We start from the raw sequence: 12959 nt of genomic DNA, 5'->3' as shown, positions 1-12959 counted from the left end.
TGAACAATGACATGATTTAATCCTTTAAAGAGATTTAGCTGAAGTACTTTTAGTGACAAGTTTTAAGAGAGGAGTTAAACATGCTTACTTGACAATGATAATGGTTTTAATTCCTTTTAATTCAATAATCCTTTATTTCTGTCATGGTGAACAAATGCCCACTATAGTCTTAGCCACTGATGTTTCTACATCCTGCAGCACTTTCTCTCTGAACCAAGATGTTGATAGAAACATTACTTGTGTTGTCAAATGCTGAACTAAACAAATTTATAACCAGCTTCTTCATTGCAAGACTTTTCAGAGCCTTTAATTGCTAATTTCCCAGGAATGACAAGCTGTACATAGTATTGCCCAAACTTGACTACGAAACAATACCACACTAGTTTTAAAATGTACATTGTAACATCTTGCTAGGAGTTAGGATTCCCTGGAACTCCATTCGAGAAACACCACTTTATATTAAACCGTCCAAGTTTTCCCCTGGTTCACTTCACACCCCAAAACCAATAGCACAGGATTATGTGTAGGTGAGTGGAAGAGCAGCCTATAGCCATTACTGATTTCTAAGTGAAGCAAATCTTGGATGAAGTAGGACGTTGGACGTGGAATAGAACACAGGGCTTCATGTCTCGGCATTGTTGCTCAAAAACTAGGTGAATTTGGTTAATCACAGCTGAGGCTGTTTCCTTGCCGACACACTGGGAATAAGATCTGCCTCCCAGGGTTGTTGTAAAGAATAACTGACATTGTTTATGAAAGTGCTTAGTTAAATAAAAATGCTCTAGACAAGTAATTTTTAGGTGTTTATTAGTATAGGAACAAACCCAAAAATTGTAACCTTGTTGGTATTGTGTTTTATCAACTTGGCTCCTGCCTGGTGCTCCAGAATCCACAGGCCTTTCTAACCTGACAAACAGCATCCTCACTCTCTAGGACTTCCTGGAGAGAAACACAGAAGCACCTGCTCTGCTGTGCCAGCCCCACCCCAGCCTGCCATGGGACCCACTCCATCCACATCGGAAGCCCCTCTGTGCAAGGATGCCCAACTGCTGGGCCACGAGAACGGCTGCTCCGTCTGTCCTGGAGGGTAAGAAGTAGCCAGAGCACCAGGAAGCCCTCAGTTCCCTTCCCACTCACTCTGTCAACACGTCTTCACTGAGCTGAGGCCCCGAAGGGAAATAGCACAATAGCAAACACTCAGAAGTAGAAACCATCCTCTCTCCATGGGTGGGGCAGGGCAGGAACCACCAACTTCAGCGTCTCCATTTCTTCATCTACCCAAATGTCTGATAATGCAGACAAAAGAGAAAATGTCAAACTTCTAGCCCTCAAGGGGCTTCATTTTAGTGTGGGAGGAAAGTCTCGTACTCTAAGAGCAAGTGAGGGGTGCCTGGGTGGCTCAGTCGGTTAAGCGTCTGACTTCGGCTCAGGTCATGATCTCACAGTTCATGAGTTTGAGCCCCACATTGGGCTCTGTGTTGTCAGCTCAGAGCCTGGAGCCTGCTTCGGCTTCTGTGTCTCCCTCTCTCTCTTCCCCTTCCCCACAAGCACTCTCTCTCTCTCTCTCTTAAAAATAAACATTTAAAAAAAATTTAAAAAAGTCAATAAGTAAGAGCAAGTGACTTTTTATGATGAAGTAGCTGCCATAAGGCCCAATGTGGCATCCACGCATAGATGCATGGCTACCTCAGCTGACCGTGGCCGAAGAACCTAACATCACAGCGTGGTGGTGGCTCAGCTCGGGATGCCATGACACAATAACCATAGACTGGGTGGCATAAACAACAGACAGTTATTTACTCACAGTTCTAGAGGCTGGAAGTCTGAGATTAGGATGCCAGCATGATCAGGTTCTGGTGAGGGCTCCTTTCCTGGCTTACAGACAGCTGCATGCTCACTGGGTCCTCACATGGTCTTTCCTCAGTGCACATGTGAAGAGAGAGAGAGAGAGAGAGAGAGAGAGAGAGAGAGAGAGAGAGAGAGAGGGAGAGAGAGAACTCTCTGGTGTCCCTGCTTATAAGGCCACCAACCCAACCAGATGAGAACCCTACCCTTATGACTTCATCTAACCTTAATTCTTAGTACGGTCACATTGGGGTTAGGACTTCAAACATATGAAGGGAGGAAGGGGCCCACCTCAGTCCATAGCAGATGGTAGTGAGGTCAAGGCTGTGCCTCATGTTCCCAGGGGATCAACTGAATCACCTTGGTTCTAGCCACAGGTAGCATTCTACCTAGGTCTGCTCACAGCATGGTGGGGGGGGTGAGGGGGGGCGGCGGTATGGATTAGATGTAGACCATCCTAACCACTGGAATGGCAAAATGTTAGACCCCTAACTCTTTTAAATCCCTCACTTTGAAGGATGAGGAAATCAAAACTCCCAGAAATTAAGTGGCACTCTTGAGGTCCCACAATCCAAATCCTTGACCCCCCCACAGGGATTACCACTTTAAAAATACGATTTCTAAAATCCCATGCCCATTTAGGGCACTGCAAACTACTCCCAGGGCTGTGCATTTCAGGCATCCCAGGAAGATACTCCCAATTGATCTTGCTTAATGTCAGGCCATTGTAAATATATTTTTAGCAGCCCCCATGATTAACTCTTAAGGCGGGGAACACCAAGCCCAAACTATTCTCTTCCTACTCCCTTCCCCTTTGAAGCTTCTGGAACCTCCAAGGAAACCCTGGGGCTTCTAGGACATAAGCAGGAATTCACTTATTCAAGTCCAACATCCTTATTTGAGACATAGGCCCAGAAGAAAGTCACTTGCCCAGTGTTACATAGGAAATTAGTGCCATACCTGGAACAGAACCAAGGTCTCCATTCAAAATCATGAATTCTTCCAGTCCAGAAGACTCCAAACTTAAACAAGTGTCAGAATCACTTTAACATAGATGTCTTCAAAGAATTCAGTTCAGTAGGTCTAATGTGTGGCCCTAGTGTGGAGATGTTTAAGAAACACCAAGTTACTGATGTGGCTGCTCTCACTATAACCAGGTGTTTGTGTTCACGATGTGCAAGCAGCTTTATTGAAGGCAGGAATAGGAATCTCTGAGGCTTTCAGGCCAAGTTGTCATTGGCTTTTTATGTGCCTATAAGCACCATGGGCTCTATTCCTGCTTCCACCAACTGAAGGGTGATTCCTTGCAATAGTTTGTGTCTGATCCCTCAGCATCACTTGTTAGACTCATCCAGAAAGTTCCCAACACGTTCCTATAGGTGAAATGTGTACATAAACAACAACAGGTGCAGCCGGGCGATCCCACTAATTATCACCATCTGGATGAATACACTAAAAAAGAAATCCCCTAAAAATATGTGATGGAATTTTCCCCTTTTTGTTTTCTTATTTCTGGTGGCTTAAATGTTGTGTTTGGTTTAAATACAGGCATGATCCGACCACAAATATTATGGGCAGAAAAGCCAACACAGCAGACTCTGTGGAAAGACTTGCTTTCAGGTAGGATGTAAAAATAGTGCTCGCTGCGTCTGCAGGTGTTCCTGGCTCTTGTTGGAATGTGTCACTTTGCTCCTCCATAGGAGATCTCTGCAGTTAGTTTACTCCTGTTTTAGGGAGAAGTAATTGGGGAGGAAGAGGTTAGATGGCTTAAGGTCACAGAAAGTTGGTAATGGCATGTGAACATGTGGACGGCATGTCTTAGCTACAACCAGGTCTAGGCTTGGCATCTGGACCCCTGAGGTGGGGCTGACAGGGCTGAGTTGTTGGCCCCTGGAATAAAGGAGCCAGGAAAGGAACTCCAGTCAAGTGGGCTTGTTTTTGTTTTGATGATTAATAAGGAGCCTTTGAAAGGTAATCATCTGTGTAAAGTACAGTCCAGTCCTGTGCAACGTCCTCTCAGCCCCCAGATAGTTGTTGCTACCTGTACGGTAACGGGGTGGGGAGTGTTGAGCTCAGTTGCCAGGGAACCCCCAGGGAGAGGTGTCTCTGATCAGCTGGTGCCCTCACTATTTGGGAAATGAGATGTTAATCCTGAAGATTCAGTCTTGGCAGATCGTCACGGTTTACATTTTGTTTCTGGGGACTCTGCGCCTGACCTTTTCCTACGTCCCACTGTCCTTGCAGAGAGGAGAACTGGGACTGACGTAGTCAGGAAATGAGGACAAAGTTGCCCGCTTTCCTCTCTTCCTGTAGCTCGGGAATCAGAACCAGGGCTGGTGTAGCTGGGGCGGGGGGGGGGGGGGTTGGGGTTGCTGCAGATTCCATTTTGACCTGCTAAGCACCATGGGACTCAGAGATATAAAAGATGAGGTCCCTGCCCAGCCCCATCCCAAACGTCACAGGATAATGTCAGTCAATGGGACACGGGACTGGATCTGCTCAAGCACAGTTCTGTGGGACCGCCAGGGTAGGAAAGACCTTGTTGCAGAGGGATGAAGCTGGGGTAAGGCAGGGGTGAGCTGGCTTGTCCAGGTTTCTGGAATCAGACTCTGAAACATGGCAAACCCAGGTTACTTACAGAATCTCTTTATTTTATATCCATACAATATTGGTATGAAGACACTGAGCTTGCCTGTTTCTTTGAGTCTCCTTGCTTCTGCGGATGGGGTTCACGCCAGGCGAAGCCCATTACCTATGAAAGTGAAAACATCCCTTGGGCCACTGGTCTCTCTTGAATGAGGCATTAGAGCCCTTGTTAAAGGCAAAACATTATCTGACCACGTTATTAGTTGTAACACCTTAGTTCCATTCAGCGAAGCAGATTTGCTACTTCCCAGCCAGGGCCCTGGAAGGACAAGACTTGGGACAGTTCTTGTGTTAGTTGTGAGATAGAGGGAGGGAACCAGGAGGGTGAACTGACCCAAGTGCCCCGTTCCTGAGGTAGAAGGAAGTTTGCTGGAGGATGCTGGGCAGATGCTTAGCTGGGGTGGGAGGAGCCCTCCCACCTTGCCAGTGATGCCCAGAGTCTGCCCTTGGGATGCAGCGTTTGTACTGTTTATCCTCGCACCTGTGGTCTGTCTGGCTGAGCCCCCACACAGGTGGCCCACCTGTGTGCCTCCCTTGCATCCTCCCTCACCGCCCTTATCAGTCATCAGTACTGGCTTCTCTCATGTGACTCAAGTCCTGCCTGCTGCCGTGTTCTCTTCAGTCTGGATCCTCTGCCTTCCAGCATGGGAAAACCGGCTCATGGCTAGAGCCCGTAAGGAGTCTTCTTTTGTAAAGCTTAAGCAGTCTCACCACTTAATGCAAATCTGGTGAATTCTTTCTGACACAACTGTGGTAAGCTAGGCAGTTGAAAGCAGAGGCATTTTAAAATAAGCGAATATGCCACCGTCCGATGAGCTGAGGTTGCAATAAGCAGAAAGGAGTGCGTTGGCTAGTTCACTGGGGCTGGAAGGTTCGGGCTACCCCCAGAATTGGTGCTAACCCCTGTAAGAGTGTACCAAGGAAGAAGGCCAAGGGACAAACCACAGCACCCCCTTGTGGGCCTCACACTGACCTGCCATCTCATTAAATGTCAGCAGTGGGTCTGGGGAGCAAGGAGTCCTCCCCAGTCCCTCTCCTGGACCCCTGAGACAAGAAGCTTTCATTTTCAAAAGTACCAGTCAGAGTTAAGAACATGGCAGGTGGCTATAGAATACTGCAGAGTTGAGTTGCTCCCTCTGATACGCCATGGGGTGGGTCTACAGTAAAGAAACTGAGTTTACACATGGAAAGGTCTAGCCTTTGCTCTCAGCTACTGGGAGCTGATCTCTACTGGGAGGTGATCTCTAGGCCCTTGGAATATTCCCCTTGATAGGAGTGGAAGCCTTGAGCCACACTGGACAATGTGATTTCTGATAGGGGCTTTTGGCCATGTGGTATCCACTCTACTTCCAGAGGGGTCAGCCATGTTGGCAGTTCCACGGAGCCCCAGTGCAAACTCTACACACCGAAGCTCAGGCGGGCTTTCTCGGTTGGCAGTGCTCCGTGCATATGTCATACATCATTGCTGGGAGGAGTTAACGCGGTCCACGGCTCCATGGAAGCTCTGCACGTGGAAGCTTCCTGGACTCTGCCTTATGTGCCTTTTCCCTTGGCTGATTTTAAGCTACATCCTTTAGTTGTAATAAACTGTAACTGAATATAACAGCTTTCAGTGAGTTCTGTAGGTCCTAGTAAATTAGGCAACCTCAGGGGAGTCTCAAGAACACCCCCTCCCCCCAACACTAACCAATTGCAGTTGGTAATTATGGAGGGGAGTAAAATCCTTTACCATCTGAAGGTCTTTTTAATGCTGGCTTTGTGACTCAGCTAACTGACTGCAGACAGACAGACAGGTTGAACCTAAGAAAAATCCAAGAAAAAAGTGGTGGAGACACAGGCTCTTAGAGGCAGATGTCACAGCAGTGATACTGGGCTTTGGGCCAAGCTCACTGCATGACGGGCCGTGTGAGCTTCAAGTGCAAATACAAACTGAGCTAGCTGGGCTGTCACTGAAACACTTTCTGCTGCCAGGATGGAGAAATCCCAAGTAAATATGCAAGGTTAGAGTGTAATCATGGCCCAAATGACTATAGTGCCTCCTTGCTGGAGGGGAACTCTGATTCCTAGGGTTCAGCGGGCATAGCAGCTGGGTGGATTGGGGGTGGAAAGGTGGGTTGGTAACAGGAAGAAAAAGAATAAACAGGTGATGAGTCGGAAGCTGAGGATTTGGGTCCTAAGATTGTTATGGACTGGTCATGACCTTGGGCAGGTCATTGCTATTGCTGGATCTTTGCCCATTTGGCATCTTGCAAGCAGGTATTCACATGTTTTATAGGAAGATGAGATCGATCCAGGGAAGATAATGGAAGAGAATGAACATTTGGGTACTTTCTCTGTCAGGGGCCGTGTGGGGGCTGGACTTACTATCTTAATCAAGGTTCTTCATGGAAACAGAACCAATAGCACACACACACATACACAGAGAGATTGAGAGGCTTGTTGTAAGGAACTGGCTACGGAATCGTGGGGATTGGCAAATCTGAAATCTGTGGGGCAAGCCAGCAGGCTGGAAACTCAGGGAAGAGTCGATGCTGTAGTCTTGAATCTGAATTTCTCAGCAGGCTAAAAAACTCACATAAGTTTTCTATGTTGTAGTCTTGAGGAGAATCCTTCCTTTAGAAAAGGAATCTCAGTCTTTGTTCTTAAGGCCTTCAACTGATTGGATGAGGTCCACCCACATATGGAGAGTGATCTGCTCCATGCAAAGTCTACTGAGTTAAATGTTAATCACATCTTAAAAACAGCTTCACAGCAATACCTAGACTGATGTTTGACTAGACAACTGGGTGCAATAGCCTAGCCAAGTCAACACATACAAATAACCATCACACTTTTCCATTTAATGCTCACAGCAATAACACAATGTAGACAGAAGTAGTAAAGCATAGCAGTGAGGCTGTCTAAGGTGTTTCTGGCTCCATTTTCACATGATACCATGCTGTATCTTGTACATAATCCCTAAGATCTTCCAACTGGATCATTTAAACTCTTTGTAAATCCTAACAGACCATTTTTCTTTCTGTCCCCACCCCCAAAAGAATTGTAAGTATTACTATCCCCTTCCTTCCTTCCTTCCTTCCTTCCTTCCTTCCTTCCTTCCTTCCTTCCTTCCTTCCTTCCTTCTTCCTTCCTCCCTCCCTCTCTCTCCCTTCCTTCCTTCCTTCCTTCCTTCCTTTCTTTCTTTCTTTCTTTCTTTCTTTCTTTCTTTCTTTCCTTCCTTCCTTCCTTCCTTCCTTCCTTCCTTCCTTCCTTCCTTCCTTCTTTCCTTTTCTTTTCTTTTCTTTTCTTTTCTTTTCTTTTCTTTTCTTTTCTTTTCTTTCTTTTCTTTTTTCTTTCTATCCCCCACAAGGTAATGATTTAGTAGGATCCGGGAAAGCTTATTAGTAGCCAAAGGCTTGTCCTCGTGTCCAGCCTCTGATACTTACTAGCTTCCTTTAATCTCTAAATTTGAATCTCCACTGAATGGTTCAGGGAATGCATTTGTTCATTCAACAAAGTCTATTAAATATTTATGATGTTCCAGGCATTATGATGAAGCTTGGGGATGGAATATGGCTAAGACATATGGCTCAGTCTAGCCAGTCTTGAGAAGATTATGATAAGATGAGCAAATGTTTGGAAAGTACTTTTGCTATTGTAAAATGCCGGCTCTAAATTTCTACATGCTCATTGTAGCCACTGAATGCACAGGCTTCCACGATCCTGCAGTCAAATGATGTAGTTGTACCTGCAGTCAGCATGGTTGTGACTCAACACTGCATGTATTCTGAGCATTTATTTGCCTAAAAGTTTATCAATTGCTTAACCACCTGTAAAATCTCTGGAATCCCAGAAGAAATGCTAAAGAAAGATCTTAGCTGAAAGTCAACCATGAGCTTCACCAAAGAGAGGAGAGAGTGAATAGAAATGAAGAGTGTCATTATGCAGGACCAATTTCTTAAAATGCCGGATGTTAATAATCAAACTTTCCCTAATGGAGAAGAACACAGCAGAAGAGATGTTACATTTGTGAAGTTAAAAACTCTTCTCATGCCTAAATGACTCACATTCCATTTGGGAAAATGCCCCTTTCTAAGGAGATGAATTAACTAGGTAAATTGCCTCATGACTGGAGAGACACAGAGCACCCTTGTCATGTATTCACCTGTAATGTCATGGATGAGTCATTTTCTTCGCAGTGCAAACTTTGGGCTCAAGGGTTGTAACTGGAATGATATTTTTACCCTGAAACGTATGAATAAGTAAAATATATATTTTACCAGTGAAGACCAGTGCAGTTCCTTCATAAGTGATTTTGAAGATATTCCAATGGAGAGAAAAATCAGTTTTATCAGCTCATGTGGGCTCTGAAATAAAAGTGACCAGGAAGAGAGAAAGAACTCAGATGGGCCTGCAGAAGCCTAAGCTGTTTGTTTGTTTTTTTATATACCTGCAAAATTATAGGTTTTAAGAGGTGTGAATTTCATTGCTTCCTCTTCGCCCCAACTTCCTGAGACCCCAGGGTGCTCACACTGTGCTCTACTCCTGGTACTACTCCATTGTTCAGGTGATGGGAAACCGGGACAGTCATTGCTGAAGGATTATCTCCAGCTTGACCTGGAGCTGAAGCTTTGTGCCCACCCTCATCCTAGCAGGTCCTGGCCATGGCTGGACTGGTGAGGGCAGGGAAGGGAGGCAGTTTCCCTGGAGCTGGGCAAGGTCCAAGGGCTTACTACATCTCTCAGAAGCGTCTTGGGACAAACATTTGCTGAGGCTGCAGAGGGGGGCGTGAAAAGGGCATTGCCATGGCAACCCCCAAATGTGTGCACTCCAGATCTGTTGATGTCTCCCTCTCTGGCTTTGTGACTTTTCTGAAGGGAGGGGACAGATAATCGGGAATGACCTGGGGATATGAGTGAGTTTCCACAAGTCATCTCGTAGCCCACAGCCTAAACACAGTTCCCGGAGGAGGGTCTAGCACCAGGACACCATGCAGCACATGTAAGCAGTGCTGCATCCCAGAAACAGTTTCCTGGTGCCTCTCAGTCTGTCTTCAAGGCCTGACCCAAAGCCCACCTGCTCTGAGGGTCCCGTGGCAGTCAACCCCCCATGGTTCTGTCCCTTCTCTGAATTCACTCAGCATGTATGTTGGTACTGATGTGCATTATACCTGTGTGAGTAAGTATCCTTAAGGTTTCTCAGCTGTCAAAGGTTTCAAAGCTGTCAATATAATAGTTAGCCTTAGTCTAAACTGTTTCTACGGTAAATCATGTATGCAACCATGTACCGGTAGCATAGGAAGAAATGGGCGGAGTGAGCGGAGATCTGTGCTCAGGTGTAAGGAATAAATAAACAAGGAAAGGGAAGATCAGAGAGGGAGTCACCCGGAGAAGCCAGGTAGCTGAAGGAGAGGAGAAGGGGGTGGAGGAGGAGAGAGAGAGAAAAAGAGAGAGAGAAAGAGTGAGTGTCAAGGGATAATGGATCCCATGTGATTCTGGAAGGGAGGTAGGAAAATTAGAGGCAAGAATAGATACAATTTAATTAGGCAAGAGCTAAGTGTAAATAACATTGTTAGTTGCATCAAGGAACCGGTTTTGGTTTCGGTTCCCGAGCGTCAGGGCCTGCGGGGTGGGTGGCCACTGAGAGCCTGCTGTGTGGGCCGCAAGACACGAAGATCACTTCTGCTTTTCTTTCTCATGGCCCCCCTTCCAGCCCTGGAGCTGCTGCCCACCAGCCCCTTGCTGGTGCCCACGGAGGCTGGAGGGACTGACCACAGCGTTTCGGAGCCTCCGCTCCAGTCACCGCTGTTTTTAACTTAGAAGAAGTTGGCAACCAGACCCTCAGAATGGCCTCAGCTGCCCCCCACTTGTCCCCCACAAGCCTGTCCATGCTGAAAAGACTTCTGTTGTCCTGGCTGCTCCCGGGCCACTGAGTTGTCAAAGCAGGCAGCTGTTGGGCGGTGTATTCGTCACGCACGTGAGTTCACTGGAGTCTGGTGTGCGTGGCCGAGCTTCCACTCTGTTCTCTCAGCTTTTTCCTCAGACTCCGTGGCTTGGACGAGAGCTCTGGCTTTCATATCTGTATGATATGAAAACAAGATTCTGTGTGTGCTATATATAGTTGTGCACAGGTGTTAGATAAGAAGTGCATGTGTTATGAGTGTAAAATATGGTCTTAAGACACAGATGCATGTATCTATTTATTTCCAGCCAAGTGCATCTGTTTACAGATGACCCGGTGGTCCCTGCCCTGGTCCAGAGAATTAGTTAGGGCCATTCAAAATGAACCATACTTGTCAACATGTTCTTAAAGCCAGTTAATAAAAAAAGAAAATGTCAAGTTGCTTCCACATTGATCTAAGTAGGATTTTTTTTTTAAATGTACCCAATGAAAGTTATTTATGAGACAGTTTCTATCATTTTACACTCAAAGAATTCCAATGACATCTCATTGCCTACAGTGAACAACCCAGATTCTGGCTGGTCATCCAAGGCCTTCTACAGTCTAAACCTAGCATTATTTATCTTTTAAGATATGGCCTCCACTGCTCATACCCCAGAGATTATTTTTGGTTGTATCCTTTTGACCATGTGAAAAATTCAGTTTCTTGGACAAATAAATAATTGACACACACATCCATTTTGCAGATGGCTCAAAGCTAGAAGGGAGAGTGCATTCATTTATCAACTAATATTGACACCTAGGCTGGGCTGGGCTTGGTTCCAGCACTGGGGATGTAGCAGTGAACAAAACAAAGCCTCTGCTGTCATGGAGCTTACATGCTGGAGGGGGAGACAGACTGACATGTCAGGTGGGGTAAGAATGGATACCAAGCGGCTTGTGACGGGGGTTATTGCTGGCCTCAGAAAGACAGCTTCTCTGATAAGATGACCTTTGAGCGGAGACTTGTGTAATGTGAAGAAGAGGGCCATGTTCTTCTTCAGGAGAACGGTGTCTTTAGGTGGTGGGAAGAACAAATGCAGACTCTGAGGCAGGGGGATGCTTGGGAGGTTTGTGCCACAAGAAGACACAAGAAGGCCAGTTGTGGCTGTGATGCGGTGAGTGGAGGTGAGAATAGGAAGAGGTGAGATTGAGGGGCAGCTAAGGCCAGATCGTACAGAGCATTCTGGCCATGGTAATGACTTTGGATTTTACTCTGGGTGACATGGGAAGCCACTGAGATGAGAGGTACAGATGACTTATGTCTTAAATGATTACTTTGGCTGCCATATGCGGAAAGGGCTAATGTGGGCTTTAAGAGTAGAAGCTGGGAGACCAATTAGGAGAATATTCTAACAGTCTGGGTTTGGGACTAGGTGGTTTGGACTAGGGTGTGCATGGGAGTGGTGGTGAAAATGGTAAGACTCTGTAGATACTTTGAAGGCAGAGTTATAAGGATCTGCCGATAAGTCAGATGTGGAATGTGAGAAGGGAGTCGGTTTTTCCAAGGGTTTTGGACTGAGCAGTCAGGAAAATTGAGAATAGAGTCACCATGGAGATGGGGAGGAGAAGTTGGGGGGGAGAAGTAAGGGTGGAGAGTTAGGGGTTCTATTTTAGATAGATTACATTCTTTTCTTTTTCTATTATTTTTTATTTTTTTAAAGTGTTTATTTAAATTCAAGTTAGTTAACATACAATAGAATATTATTTTCAGGTGCACAGTATATTGATTCAACACTTCAGTACAACACACATTGTTCCTCACAAGTGTACTCCTTATCCCCATTACTTGTTTAACCCACCTCCCCACCTCCCTCCCCTCTGATTCCATCAGTATGTTCTCTATAGTTAAGAGTTCGCCTTGGTTTCTTGGTTTGCCTCTCTTTCTTATTTTCCCTTCATATGTTTTGTTTCTTAAATTTTACAAATGAGTGAAATCATATTTGTATTTTTCTGACTGACTTATTTCACTTATAATACTCTCTAACTGTATCCATGTTGCAAATGGCAAGGTTTCATTCTTTTTTATGGGTGAGTAATATATTATATATATTATATATATCACCTCTTCTTTTTCTTTTTTTTTTATTTCAAGTTTTTATTTCAATTCTAGTCAGTTAACATACATGGCAAAATTGGTTTCAGGTAGAATTTAGTGATTCATCACTTATGTATAATACCCAGTGCCCTTCCCAACAAGTACCCTCCTTAATGTGCATTACCCATTTAGCCCATCCCCCATCCACCTCCCTCCATCAACCCTCAGTTTGTTCTCTATGGTTAAGAATCTCTCATGGTTTGCTTTCCTTTTTTTCCCCCTTCCCCAATGTTAATGTGTTTTGTTTCACATATAAGTGAAGTCATATGATATTTGTCTTTGACTGACTTATTTTGCTTTGCATAATACTCTCTAGCTCCATCCATGTTATTCTAAATGGCAAGATTTAATTCTTTTTGATGGCTGAGTAATATTCTGTTGTGTATATATTCTACATCTTCTTTATCTGTTCATCAGTTGATGGACATTTGAGCTTTTTCCATTGTTTGAC

The 12959-nt window shown here is 45.3% G+C and overlaps 1 protein-coding gene across 1 annotated transcript in view; it reads left to right on the top strand.

The window, feature by feature from the left end:
* The first annotated feature begins 914 nt into the window (after positions 1–914).
* Positions 915–12959, top strand: part of PLXNA4 (plexin A4) — a 594729-nt gene continuing 582684 nt past the window's right edge. Inside the window, exons 1-2 of the mRNA XM_045052764.1 lie at positions 915–1087; positions 3394–3465. The gene's annotated coding sequence lies outside the window, so the exon portion shown is untranslated. The remainder of the gene's footprint in view (positions 1088–3393; positions 3466–12959) is intronic.

Source organism: Felis catus, chromosome A2 (assembly GCF_018350175.1).
Source record: "Felis catus isolate Fca126 chromosome A2, F.catus_Fca126_mat1.0, whole genome shotgun sequence".
In the NCBI taxonomy this organism is placed as follows: domain Eukaryota; kingdom Metazoa; phylum Chordata; class Mammalia; order Carnivora; family Felidae; genus Felis; species Felis catus.
Note: the sequence above shows the minus strand (reverse complement) of the source record. Positions and strands in the feature narration are given on the sequence as shown.